This window comes from Cryptomeria japonica, chromosome 10 (assembly GCF_030272615.1).
Source record: "Cryptomeria japonica chromosome 10, Sugi_1.0, whole genome shotgun sequence".
NCBI classification, from domain to species: domain Eukaryota; kingdom Viridiplantae; phylum Streptophyta; class Pinopsida; order Cupressales; family Cupressaceae; genus Cryptomeria; species Cryptomeria japonica.
Genome location: NC_081414.1, coordinates 248454159 through 248468713, shown reverse-complemented (window position 1 = coordinate 248468713; position 14555 = coordinate 248454159).

Genomic DNA, 14555 nt, shown 5'->3' with positions numbered 1-14555 from the left:
GTATTCAGTCGACAGGAACATCCTACAAACAATTTGCAATGTCAAGGAATTGGGTGTGAACCACCTAGTGTTGTGGCTACTAAGTCCGAATGCAAATCTTCTCTAGTGGTGCAAGCAACTCTTGATATCAATAGTCCTAAGAGTGGTTCTAGCGAAGAATCTATTGAGCATATCGCTAGCCCTCTTGATAACTCACATAGCTTTACCATATCATCCACTCATTCCATTTCCACTCCACTTCCAGACTTGGATCAACAAGAATTACAAAAGCCCTTACTCATTGGGGATCAAAAAACAAACTTTGAAAGGAAAAATCTAAAAGTCAAAAATAAAGAAAAGTCCTTTAGTCCAAATCAAAATCAAAAGCTACTGGACTCTGCAAAAATCAAAGTAAAGGATAAAAATCCTATAAACTAAAAAGAGCAAGAGTTGATCTCCCCTAATATCAAAATAACTGGGGGCAAAAGTTCTACAATTTCAAGTAAAAAAGAACACTTGTTGATCCTAAGTCTCCATCATGCTATCCTACTTTCACTTCTTTTCACAGTCATAAGCCTTCATAACTCATCCACTTGTTCCACACATCCATTCCCTTCTAGCGATACATCATGGACCTTTAATGGAACTTCCTCAAAGGACTTTGTTATCAATGATGCCCAGACTTCTTCAGGTGACATGCATACGGGCCTGTGTAGTCCACACACTAGTAATTCTATCTCAGTTCCCTTATCAAGGAAGACAGTCACTCAAGCTACACATCATTCAATCAAGGAACAATGCAAATACAATCACAAGGTAAAGCCTCACACATTTGAGGTAGGTGACTTGGTTCTCCGAGAAAACCCCAAAAATCAGCAAGACAAAGAGAAGAAGGGCAAGTTTGAACCAAACTGGCTTGGTCCTTACATCATCACAACAGTATATGGCTCTGGGGCATATCAGCTCTCAACTACAAAAGGTGAACCTTTGGAGGATCCTATCAACAGCATGCACCTTCACAGGTTTTACACATAGCTCTTCAGAGTATCCTAATTCAAAAAATACAAAAAAATTATAAAACAAAAAAAAAAATCGTTACTTGGTGAAAACCTGGCAAACAGGCGCCTTGTGACACAAAAAACATGGAAAAATCGAAAAAAGTAAAGAGAAATAATTTCGTCCAACGGTGAAAACCACTTCGGTGGTGCCCTGGGCAAGTACCATGGTGAAAACTGGGTCACCAGCGCCATGTGTAGAGACATTGCTCCTCCCTCCTTCAGGATTCACTTTCATCCTTTCACTTTGCACACACTCACAACCTATCCATCCATAATAAACTTACCCATTCCCATCATGGCTTGTTATTGATCTACCCAAGATTGGTTAGCCATTCATACTAACCATCCCTTTTCATCCCTTTCCATCCATAATAAATCAGATCCTATCTATGGCTAAGGCAAAATCCTACGTCTAGTAATGGGTGTGGAACTGAGAACACCACATGTTTCGAGGAGTACAGTTTCTTCCAGCTTCCTTTAGTCTATTTGCGCACAATCTGCAATAAAGCAACATTAGCATCACAGATCCGCAATAAAGTTTCGTCTTCTCCACAATAAAGTATCAGTTTCATGGATTCAGTCAGTTTCAGATGAGACACATCAGCAACAATGGGCTTCAACAAATCAAATCTTTCAACAGACTCAGACAACATTATGGTTCAGTGCTATCTATCCTTTCTGTGAAAGTAAACATTGTGACCACAATCGAATAAGACTTATACAAGTGACAAGAGACACTAAACTTGAGGACTACAGTGGATGTTGGTGTCGAGTCTTGGTTTTCTCTTGATTTTATCTTTTGGTGACATGTCTTTTAGCTTTTCCGGGATGTCTCTGACTAGAGATTCTATCTCCAAGATGTCTTTGACTAGAAAGGCGAGGATGGGGTATCGTCACCTATTTTGTTTGCTATCTGTGGATTGTCTCTTAGTAATGCTATGACTTGTCCAAGGATATGAGGACATGGTGAGTCTAGTGTGAACTGGGGCATTCCTTGTTTGTGACTGTCTTATCTCCATGCAAACAGGTACAATGACTTTTTGGGTCAAACATATGCCTCGATTGTCATAACCTATTTTGCCATAATAAGCTCAATGATGATAACGCACAAGAAGCTCTTTCACATTCATATCTTCTGTCTTCCATCCCCCTTTCTTGATTGACTTCCATCATCCTTCTCGAGTCCACGTAGCCTGCTATCACACGACTGAGTATAATGACACACCAAAAACATTTGCATTTCATATAGTTACACCTGCATTTCCACATATAAGCATTTCATACATACATATAGATATCACAATTGCATCACATCCTGCACACAACACCTGTTAGCAAAATTTACATTTGCATTATCATATTCATCTGCATTACTTACATTCACATTTGCATCATGCATACACATATAAAACATAAACGAACAACAAAAATAAAATAAAATATTGCATTGCATCATATACATATTTGCATCCATATCATAAGCATCACATAAGAACATCTCATCACATAGGTACACATGCATATAGCTGCCGCAAAGATGAATCATCTCATATATATATATAAAGTGTCATGATACAATGATGTCAAAATCATATGGCTACAATCACCCGCAGGTGTCTACATCATTATACAAAATGGTACAAAGCTGATACAGAGGAACTCATTGATCACTCCTGCCAACACTATTGGTAGTGCTAATCCTATCCATGTCATGGTATCCCATGCCACGTGTCCCACCCTCATCTCCAATGCCCGATCCTAGAACACTCGTCTAAGGGCATCCCTGTCTCCGTCTTGATCGTACGAAATCAGCTCCCCATCAATCGGTTTCCGCATAATCCTATATACATCCTCCAGGGTGACTGTCATCTCACCCATCGGAAAATGAAATGTACATGTCTTGGAGTGCCATCTCTTAGCCAGCGCAGTTAGCAAACCCATGTTTGCCCGAAACTCAGGCACGTACAACACATGTCTCAAACCCATCTCCTCGATGGCAACTCTGTCCTCGAGCGACAACTCAGGTCGCAACCTCTGCATCGACGGGAATCTCTCCCGTGACTCTAGCATCGGCAAATACTCCTGCAGTCAAACAACTCAATCATGTCAGTTATAGTGGCATTCACTGTTTATCACAAAATGCTACTCGCTATCTAAATGCATATGGCTATCTACCCTAGTGACACTCACTGTTCATCACAAAGTGTTGCTATTTATCCTAGTGGTACTCACTGTTCATCACAAAGTACTACGTGTGTGACACTCCCTGTTCATCACAAAGTGTTACTCACATTTGCACTCCCTGTTCATCACAAAGTACTACGTGTGTGACACTCCCTGTTCATCACAAAGTGTTACTCACATTTGCACTCCCTGTTCATCACAAAGTGCTGCTCATACTTTGGGTACTCCCTGTTCATCACAAAGTACTCTATCTTGGTGCTCCCTGTTCATCACAAAGTGCCTTGATCTATCCTAGTCTTCCTCGAGGACCTGCTTGAGTGTATCCTCTCAACAGCTTATCCAATCGACAGCGTATGTTCATCATAGAATTGCCGATTTGACCTAGAAGACAAAAACCGTGCATTTTTTTTGACATATACGCGCTTTTAACTCACAAACGCGTTTCTACCTCACAAACGCGCCTGAAGACTGCATAGATGCGCCTGTACAACACAGACGCGCCTGTATGACATAAACGTGCCTAAACTATTCACAAACGTGACTTTGGCACACAAACGCCCCTTCAGGACGTAGACGCGCCCGCATGTGACACAAACGCGGTTCCAGACACAGACGTGCCTGGCACCGACACAGACGCACCTGTCGAACATAGACGCGCCTGGCACCGACGCAGACGCGGTTGCACGTTTTTGCACTTTTTTTGTACCCTATTCCTAAGCGCATTTATTGCTAACTAGCATGCATTAATGACAAAATTGAATGCGTCAAAGTACGAGGAGGTTTGATGGTACTTACCAGCTCTCCTGCCTCTGCTGGTCTCTGAAATCGACGAACGCGGTCGAATCTGTGTACGAAAGCCATCGCTGCTGACTGCTGCTGCTCTTTTTCTCGCTCTGCACTATGATCTCGTGAAGGTGTAGATGACAATGAGGATGTCTTTTGCCCGTGGTCTGTCTTATAGCCTACCCTAGCCCTCGCATTCATTTTCCCGAGTCAGTCTTCTTCATCCCGTGACTCTGTCACTTTATCCGGTCTATCCATTCTAGCCTTTCTTTCTTATCGAGAGATTGTCTGCAATCTTTTCAGACATTTTCATCCAATCTCTCGAGGGGGCATATCTTTCCCATTATGGGGCAACTTTGTATCAGTTCATCTTATCTTCTTTGAAACAACGCGACAAGCCGCATTGTCTCAAAGAGGGGCAAAATGTAGACACCTAAAATTGTCCAGTCTAATTAAATAAATATTTTATTTATTTAATTATCTAAGCCTAATTCTTCTATTAATTAAATAAATCTTTATTTATTTAATTAATTCATTTATCCTCTTCTAGCCTTATTTCTCATTTAAATAAATACATTTATTTATTTAAATTATCCTTTTCCTAAATTAAATAAATATCTTATTTATTTAATTATCCTACTTCTTCTATTAATTAAATAAATATTTATTTATTTAATCAATTCATTAGCTTTTTCTACACATGACACATGTCATTCATCTCTTAATTCATACACTACCTACCCCTTTCATTATTTTGGTATTTCTTTTACCTACCCTCTAATCATAGCCGACCTCCTTTTACACCTCTCAATCTTATCCCTCCATTTCATATAGTGTCTTCTATATAAGGAGATGCTTCCTTCATTATCAAACCCTAATCATTCTATGCATCCTAATCACTCAGCCTAATCGACAATTTGGAGGACTCGACTACACTACGATCCTACTTGCAACCACATTCCGTTCTTTGTTGAGCTCTTGTGCATATTAAAATCTGAGAGCAAATATATCAAGCAAGATCAATGGAGATAGGAAGAATGGAGATCAAAAACCTATTGGACATGTGATGGTATAATCTTTGTGATTTCATTTGATTTGCATTGTCTTAGGTAATCTTCATATGTTATGGTGGATCTTTGTTGATTGTTAGGCTAGGGTTTTGTGGTTGAATTCATTTAGCCTTTCAATATTGTTATTATTGTTATCCATTTTCACCATAAACAACAATAATAAAGAGTTCTCGGTTAGAGCTACATGTTCAGCTATTTCTGATAGCTTACCCTGTTAAGAGTATTAAGATCTGTTAGATCTACCTTGCTAAAGGATTTTACAACACTTAAACTAAATGTTGTACCTGGTTAGAGGCTTTACAATTTATAGACTTAGTTAGAGTCTTTTACCTTGTTAAAGGTTTCTCTGACAACTTCAAAATATTTCAATAAAATCTTTACAAATATCTACAACTTTACATCTGGAATGTTATAGCAGATTCTATGTGCTCAAAATTAGATTACCTTGCTTATAGCATACCTCGGTAACCCATAAAGTAACTCGGTAAACCCCTTCTGTTTACTCTGTTCTTTGATTGTTCTCTGAAATCCTTCTCAGTGACCTCAGTGTCTTTGTAACAGTCATAACACTTAGTGCTTTCTTATGTATCACACATGTCTTGCTTAATACACCTTTGTATATCTCTGTCTATCTCCCTTTTATCCTTAATCCATGGTGTATAAATAGATCTCTTATGTTGGTGATCTGATTCACTGCTTTGATCTTACAAACATGATTTATCGAATGAATAACTATAAAATATTTCATTGGTTAGATGACCTCAAAATCATACACAATCTTTGAGAACAATTTCCAATGTGATAACGGTTCTATGTTCCTTGATCTTGTAACACATTTTCCCATGTGTGTCTAGATTCAATGAATCTGGTAACACATTTCACTCGGTGTATCATTATTTCTGCTCGGTAGACATGGAATGATACTCGGTAGACAACTTGGTGTATACTGGGTTCTGTGACTACTTTCTTCTATAATCGACTGTTCTGTGCATACCGACTGAATACTTCGGTAGAGGTAACCAACTAGAGTATATAGAATGACTTTGGATGTAAAACTAATGGCAACTTGATAAGCAGTAACAATCTCCCCTTTTGACATTAGTTGAGATGTTTGACAAAACTACTTTCAAAGTCATAACTCAAAAAATCTATATACTTACAAAATTTGACTAAACAAATAGTTTATACATTAGTCAATGAATTAATATATTCAGGTATACTCCCCTTATCACTATACTGTACAAAACTCTGATTTTGCATGCTTAGTGATCAATATTCTATGATAACTGCTTGGTTCACTGCTCTGTTCTCTGTTCCCTATCAAAATTGACTCTGCATTTGAATGAATACTCTGTTTTGCTCGATATATACTCCCCCTATATACTACATTCCCCTGTATACTTTGATATGATACTCACTCCCCCTTTTTGACAAACATCAAAACTTAGTTACCATTCGGTGGTGGCAACTGGTCAAAAATGGATTTATACTTTGTTGCATTGGTGAGAGCGGTAGAGAGGGCATCCTTAACTGTCCATGAGTGAATTCTGCACTTGAATGTCAGCTAACAGTAAAATGAGTCCATCTAAGGTGGTTCCCTCTTGTTGAGTGGATAGGGAGGTAGCTTTGTTGATCTGTTCTTGGACGGAGGAAAGATGAGGAAGGAATAATGTTTGAAGTGTCATTATGTCCATCCTTATCTTGTGTTCTTCATTCCTAAGTTCCAATTGTTGAGCCATGAGCCGTTGTAGCTTGGTATAAAAATTCTGAATTGAATTAGGCTCAGTGGTCAACTTATTTGAGAGATGGGTGATCTCTTTCTCAATTGCTTCTATTTTATTTTTGATATCTTTAATGAATAAAGAAAATGTACAAAGTTTTTGAAATAAATAAAGAATGTGCTTGAGTTGAGGGGTCAACTCAACAATAAATTTGACAAGTTTAACTTTGCCAATGGCAATAGCTTTCTGTACCTCTTCAATCATTTTTGCAGTGAGCTCCTTGTCTTTTAGCTTGCTCAAATATTCAGATGCATCTACTCCAGATGTCTCTATCTTGGTTAGGAGTTCATCCAGTTGAATGTGGATGGTTGCATCTTTGGTTACTGTAGCTTCAGGTAGCATATCGGTTAAGAGTGCTTTTACCTTTTGAAGTACTTTATTTTTCTTTTGAATAGCCATTTGCTTCACCTATTCAGCTTTGGCTTTGCATAGTTCACCGAATTCAATGAGTGCTTGCCCCTTTAATTTGGATATATAAACATTGGGCAACACTATTGGTTTTGACAAATCTAATTTGAAACTATACTTTTTCATCTTCTTTTCTTTACCTTTCATCGGTTGGACTAAAACAATGGCTTGTGAGGCTTGTTGACCCTCAGTAGGTTGCTCGGTAGAGGCAACACTTTGGTCGGTTTCTTTAGCCTCTATAGTGTCCTTTGGTGTCTCTGAGCTTGGTGTCTCGGTTGCAGCATTTTTAGTGCTGGAAGGAGCTTGAGAGGTCTGTTCTTGAGAAGTACCTTCTCCTGCTGTTGACTTGTGACCTTCTGTGCTTTGCTCCGTATCCTTGGGGGCCTCGGTTGAAATATGCTGATTGACCGGAGGATAGGGCTAAACTTGCTCCAAAATTGATTCATTGGATACAAGTTGGGCATAAGCATTCCCTTCTATCATTTCCTATTATGGTGCCTCTATATCCATGATATCTTCATCTACTTGTATGGTGTCAGCAGGGTCCTACTCGGTGATATCAGGATCTTGCTCGGTGACATCAACTATTTCAACTTCAGCTTGCTCACCAGCATTCTTGATTCTAAAGATTTCCTACCATTTTTCCTTGGTCTCATTCTCTACATCCAAGTAAAGGCCATTCATCAATTTCAAAGCTCTTTGCTTGACTAGGAATTTTGTGTGGTAGTTTGTCAGATGTTCGATGATCTCATCTACCGACATGTCTGGGAAAATATGTACGAGACTTCTTTCTCTGATCTTCTTTTCCAAGTCCATTGCATACTTCCACCTATTGTCAATATGCAAATATAATTCATTTGGAAGATATTTACATACTTCCAATGGGACCAATTAGAATTTCAGTAGTGTGTAGATGACCGCTTCTTCTATTTGTCTCTTTTCATCATCAGATCTGGATTCATATTTTACATATCTGAATGATCCAAATCCACCATATTTCTTCAGATTAGCACATAAATTTTCAACACTATGTACATTTACCTTCTTGCTCTTGACAATCTGAAATTTACTTGCATCTTCAGATTCGATGTCACTAGACTCTTTTGCCAAAATGAGTCTCCGAGTAGATTTCTTGTAAGTTTTTGTTACCTTTGGTGCGGCAACACTCTTTGTTTTCTTACTCGGTGAAGCTACAGATGCTCTTGTGTTAGGTCACTTTGCTGGAGGAGTTGGTGAGACCTTTGATGTATCCCGTTTCTTTCTTTTCAACACTTTTCTCTTAGGCAATTCGGTGCTTAGTGTTATAGCTGCCTCTTGGGCTTTAGATTCCTCTTCGGTAATGGCTATAGTGCCTTTGACATGTGTGGAGGAAGAATCTTCTCCAAATTTCTTCGTTAATGCCTTTATCATCTTTGTTGTCTTCCTTGTAGCTTTGGGTACTACAATGCTCATTTTTACTTTTTCCTTCACTTCTTCATATGTTCCATACCTCAGGTCGGTAGCATGCCTTGGTAATCTAAGAAATGCATCTATTTGCTATTGTGTGATGTCAAAATCAATCTCGTAACCCATAGGTGGCAAAGATTGAGTTCTTGGTTCCACAACATTCACATAACAATAATCAGTGTCCACTTCAAAACATATGTCATCTTTGTATTTCTCCACTAGCTTGGGTGGAATCTGGTACCTGTTATGCATCCTTTCCTGAAACTTGCTGAAATAATCATCCATAATATCATTAAAATTATCACCTAGCTTCTTGATGAAGTCATTTATCTGATGGGTGATTGATCGATATAGTTCCCAAACAACTTTACCGACTGATGGAAAGAATTTTTCAAAATAGAAAAACATGCATATTAACAGTGATCCAAACTTTAGTGTATTGGCCGAATTGTTCTTCTTTGGCTTCCTTATGGTGTTCAGATTCTCAAACAGGTTTTTTAGCAACACCTCACATAAATCAATTTTCATGCCTTTCTTCACAATTTTATATGCTAAGTCTACCGCTGCACAAGGTACACTGTTTTCCCTTGCCGATTGGAAGAAATAGTAACCTATTACTCTAATGGAAAACTTTAGTTCTGCATCAGTGACATTGTTCAATTTTAGTCCTCTGCAATCTGATTCTACTTCGGTTAAATTGATCAATTCCTTCTATGATATCATTTTCTGAGCTCGGGCATGATCATAAATAGGGTAACCGGTGATCAAATGAATGATTTCCTTGGTGATCTTAAACGGTTTCTCTTCTAGCTACATGAAGTCATCATAAACTCTACTCAGAACAAACTTGACTCACTAGGGTTTGAATACACGAGGATAGGTTAGGGCTTTAGTCAATCCCTTGATCTTAATGTGCTCATACTTGCTATCCATTTTACCATCGGTGCACAATTCATCATATGTGTCTTTGATTTCAACTTGACCTAGTTCTTCAACTCAACATTTGGTGAAGAATCTCACATCCTCGACTAATAAAAATCTATCCGGGATGAGTGAAAATGCGGTTTTGTCATCTGGTTCAGATGCAATTTTGGGAGTTAAAGAGTATTTCAGTGAGGGCTTTTCGATGTTCTCAATAACAATGGGATTTTGGATCTTAGGTGCCATTGCAGATTTCAGATAAGAATTAACAAAAGATCCTTAGGGTTTGAAGATTTTCAAATGGCAGATGCTTCACACTTAGAAGATTATAACAACTTGACATGATCGGTAAACTAGCTTAACAATGCGTTGAGATTGATGTAAATACCTTGAATTTTGCTTTCGAGGAGGTTTGATCGCCTTTGATTCGCTTTGCTCTGCTCTCTTGAAAACTTGGTGAGTGAAAAATGACTGCGTAAATGCTTTAAGTATACAATATACCTTATCGGGCTTCATACAGGTTAGGTCAAAAACATTAAATGCACTTGGTTCCACTAAACTTTCTTTCCTTTTTGTGCTTTAACCGAGTAACCAGACTTTCTTCATTTACCGACTTGACAGGTAACCTGTATTCACCAACTTGACAATCTTCCTGTATAGTGCTCCAAAAGACTTTGATAGAATTTCAAACTTACTAATACATCTTAGTTATGCAAATTTTGAATTAAGTACATAATAAAATAGGAACTGTTAAGATTTGACCTTTGAGAGAATGCAGTCCCTTCATACCTTTACTGATTAATTTGGAATAGGTGCACCTAACTCGGTAGGTAAGGTGCTTTCTTCATTTGACACAATTTCCTTCTTTTTCTAAATCATCTGTAATTTTTCTTTTATTTCCTCAGTGTCTCCTATAGGTTGATCTCTGCAATCTCTAGCCAAGTGTCCAATTTTGTGACAGTGAAAACATGCCATACCAGGATTTCTCCATGATCTTCGGTTGTTCATTCCAAACCTTATAAAGCAGTTGACACTTATATGTCCATATCTTCCACAACATTCAAACCATATCCTTGTATTGTAATCCCATGGTACTGCAGAATATTGTCGGTAAGGATCTGTGTGAGTTCGGTAACCTCTAGTATTTGCTTGGTGTGCAGACCACATATAGTTTTTCTGCTTAAGCCAACACTCCTCGGTACTATGTCCATATCTATTGCAGTTTTTATAAAACCCTTTTAATTTTGCCTTCTGATAATTGTTAACAGACTTTGTCCTACATTGGTTAAATGTGTGACCATATTTATTGCAATTGTGACAATAACCATTAGACTTAGTGACATTCAGTTGCTTACCTTTTTTGATTTGGCACATGTTAGCAGTATGACCTTGATTTCCACAGTAGTTGCAAATAGGCTTTTTTCTTTTGATGTGCTTCTTGTTTCCAACTTGCTTTGATGATTCTCCTCTCTCGGTTGTATGAATTCCCTTCTTGGTAGAGTCTTTTCCTTTGTAATCAAGTTCTGCTTCTTTGTTGGGTCTTCTTGTATTCAGCTGCTCATCCAACATCTTTGATGCTTCATAGCTCTTCTTCAGTGTTTCCTTGGATTTCTTTTCTGTTTCAAGTTCATTGGTCAACTTTGATATTTCAAGTTTCAATGCTTGATTCTCATCATCTTTCAAATTTGCTTCATGATGTGCATAACCTAATTGGTCTGACAAATTTTGTTGAATCCCAGTCAACCTTATGATTTCATCATTGTTTTCAGATACTAATGCTTCAAGCTGTTGTTTTTCTCTTTCTAGATCTCTTACTTTATCCTCAGCTGCCCTCAATGCATCAAGATTCTCAGTCATCTGTGTGCTGAAATGTTCATGTCCTCTTTTCATTGCTTTTAGCTGATTAGCCTGTGCTTTGTTCTTTTCTTTCAATACTCCAATCATTTCTTCAGTCTCTTCAGATATACTATTCTTAGATGATGTTTCAATTTGTTCCACTAACTCTTGAGAGTCTTGTAAATCATCAGATAATCTTCTTCTCACTTTCAATGATTTTTGCATTTGTCTTTGCATGTCTGCAACCACTTGATTAGCATGATCCAACTCTTCTTGTAGATACACAATTCTCAGAGATTGTTTATAGCCTTCCATTGATAGGATCTTTCTCTCTAGGTTGTTAAACCTTTTTCCAAGATTCAAGATCTGATACCAATTGTTAGGCCCATTATGGAAAGCGAATGTACTGAGAGGGGAGGGGTGAATCAGTACTTCAAAACATTTTATCAATAATAACTTTACTATTACGCATAAACCAAAAATTGCTGCAACATAACATAAAGCTAAAACAAATAAATAACAATCATACATGATTCACTCCATAACATATATATTTTGGTTACGCAGAAACTCTTGGTTAGAGAGAAAAACTATGGTGGGGATGGCACCCACAACTTCACTACTGCAATAATAAAGAGTACTTGGTTAGAGCTACATGTTCAGCTATTTCTGATAGCTTACCCTGTTAGGAGTATTAAGATCTGTTAGATCTACCTTGCTAAAGGATTTTACAACACTTAAACTAAATGTTGTACCTGGTTAGAGGCTTTACAATTTATAGACTTAGTTAGAGTCTTTACCCTGTTAAAGGTTTCTCTTACAACTTCAAAATATTTCAATAAAATCTTTACAAATATCTACAACTTTACATCTGGAATGTTATAGCAGATTCTATGTGCTCAAAATAATATTACCTTGCTTATAGCATACCTCGGTAACCCATAAAGTAACTCGGTAAACCCCTTCTATTTACTCTGTTCTTTGACTGTTCTCTGAAATCCTTCTCGGTGACCTCTGTGTCTCTGTAATAGTCATAACACTTAGTGCTTTCTTATGTATCACACATGTCTTGCTTCATATACCTCTGTATATCTCTGTCTATCTCCCTTTTATCCTTAATCCATGTTGTATAAATAGATTTCTTATGTTGGTGATCTGATTCATTGCTTTGATCTTACAAACATGATTTATTGAATGAATAACTATATAAAATATTTCATTGGTTAGATGACCTCAAAATCATACACAATCTTTGAGAACAATTTCCAATGTGATAACGGTTCTATGTTCCTCGATCTTGTAACACGTTTTCCCATGTGTGTCTAGATTCAATGAATCTGGTAACACGTTTCACTTGTTGTATATCAACTTGGTGTATCATTATTTCTGCTTGGTAGACATGGAATGATACTCGGTAGACAGCTCGGTGTATACTGGGTTCTGTGACTACTTTCTTCTATAACCGACTGTTCTGTGCATACCAACTGAATACTTCTGTAGAGGTAACCGGCTAGAGTATATAGAATGAATTTGGATGTAAAACTAATGGCAACTTGATATGTAGTAACACCAACTTCCACATGACTTTTCAATTGATGACCTTTCATATTCTCAATTTTGAGATTTTTTTTCAATATGACAATTTTGCAAGATTTCACAAGATTTGACAACTTGACCCCACAATTACCTATAAACCTAATCACATGACTCAAATATATTTGAAATGATATAAAAATTAAAATTTTACAATATTTCCTATTGGAGGCATAAAATGCACAAGGTGCTCTTGCACCAAACAACTGGCCTAAAAAGTTTCCAAGTCCATTTGGAAATGTGTAGTAGCAACCTGCAATAACTTCAACTCTATCTTGGATTTATTCCTCTCTTTGAATATTTTCCTATCCTTTCTTTGGTGCCACCTTTGTCTTCAAATCTGCTCCACTTTTCCTTTTACCATCTCTTTTTCTCTTGCCATCAGGTTCACTAGTAGTCTTCTCATTCAAAAGGACACAAGACTGTCCTTGCAACTATCATGCATTCCTTATCTTCTCATCTACTCCCATCATTGGAGTATTGATCAAATATTCAAATGGATGCAAATTCAAGTGCCTTTTCACCACACCAACAACAAACCATCCATCTCACCCAACAATAGATCCTGGAAGATTCCTCACTCTCCTTGTGTCATGCACGTTCTACCCAGCTTAATCTCTATTGGGGAATGGTCATAACAAACCTCCTCTTTTCTTCCCACACACAACCTCAGAAACTTCCTTCTTTCAGCTAGATGGAACAAGCACCTGCAACCAAACAACTTAGCAACACAAAATCCAAATATTTTAGAAAGGTCCTGGTGTGGATTGCCTCCTTCGATGGTCTATATACACACTCAAGATCTTCTAGCTCTGATACCAATTTTATTTAATATGGTAGGTTAAACAAAACACAATCACAATTCAAGCACCTTTGAATTATTCTTTCACCTTTATGGCTCTAACTTAGTGTCTTTTCACAATTGTTCAATCTTGGCCTTGGAGCCCTCCATAACTAATTTTCTGATCATAATTAACTGTACGGGTGGAATATAACCAAAATAAAGACATTTTAGGATACCCATTTTTCTCTTTTACGACATAGCTAGAAATTAGTATGGGATACTTTGTAGCATATGTCTACAAAATTGACTGGTAATGTTGCTACAAGGGTTCAAACTCAGAATTTTCACTGTGAAGTGCAACAAACAATCATTCATAACTTCTAAAAAACACAAAATGAGGTAAATCCCTTCATTAAAATTTTATATGAGATATTTACAGGCTTTCCTTGAAATTTTTATGAAGATCCAATGGTTAAAAAGAAAGCTATCACATTTTTCCAAAAACTGGGAATATTGGGCAAGGTTTAGACCTGCACTCACCAAAATTGCATTATCTTGCACAAAACTTAATCAAATAACATGAGAACAAATTTGAAAAAAATTACATTCATATTAATTTGACATAAAATCAACTAGGAGTGGTCTCTTCTCCATACAAGTCCATACAATGGCTTGGAGTAGAGAAAAATGTTAGGAAAATGCAGAAAACTAC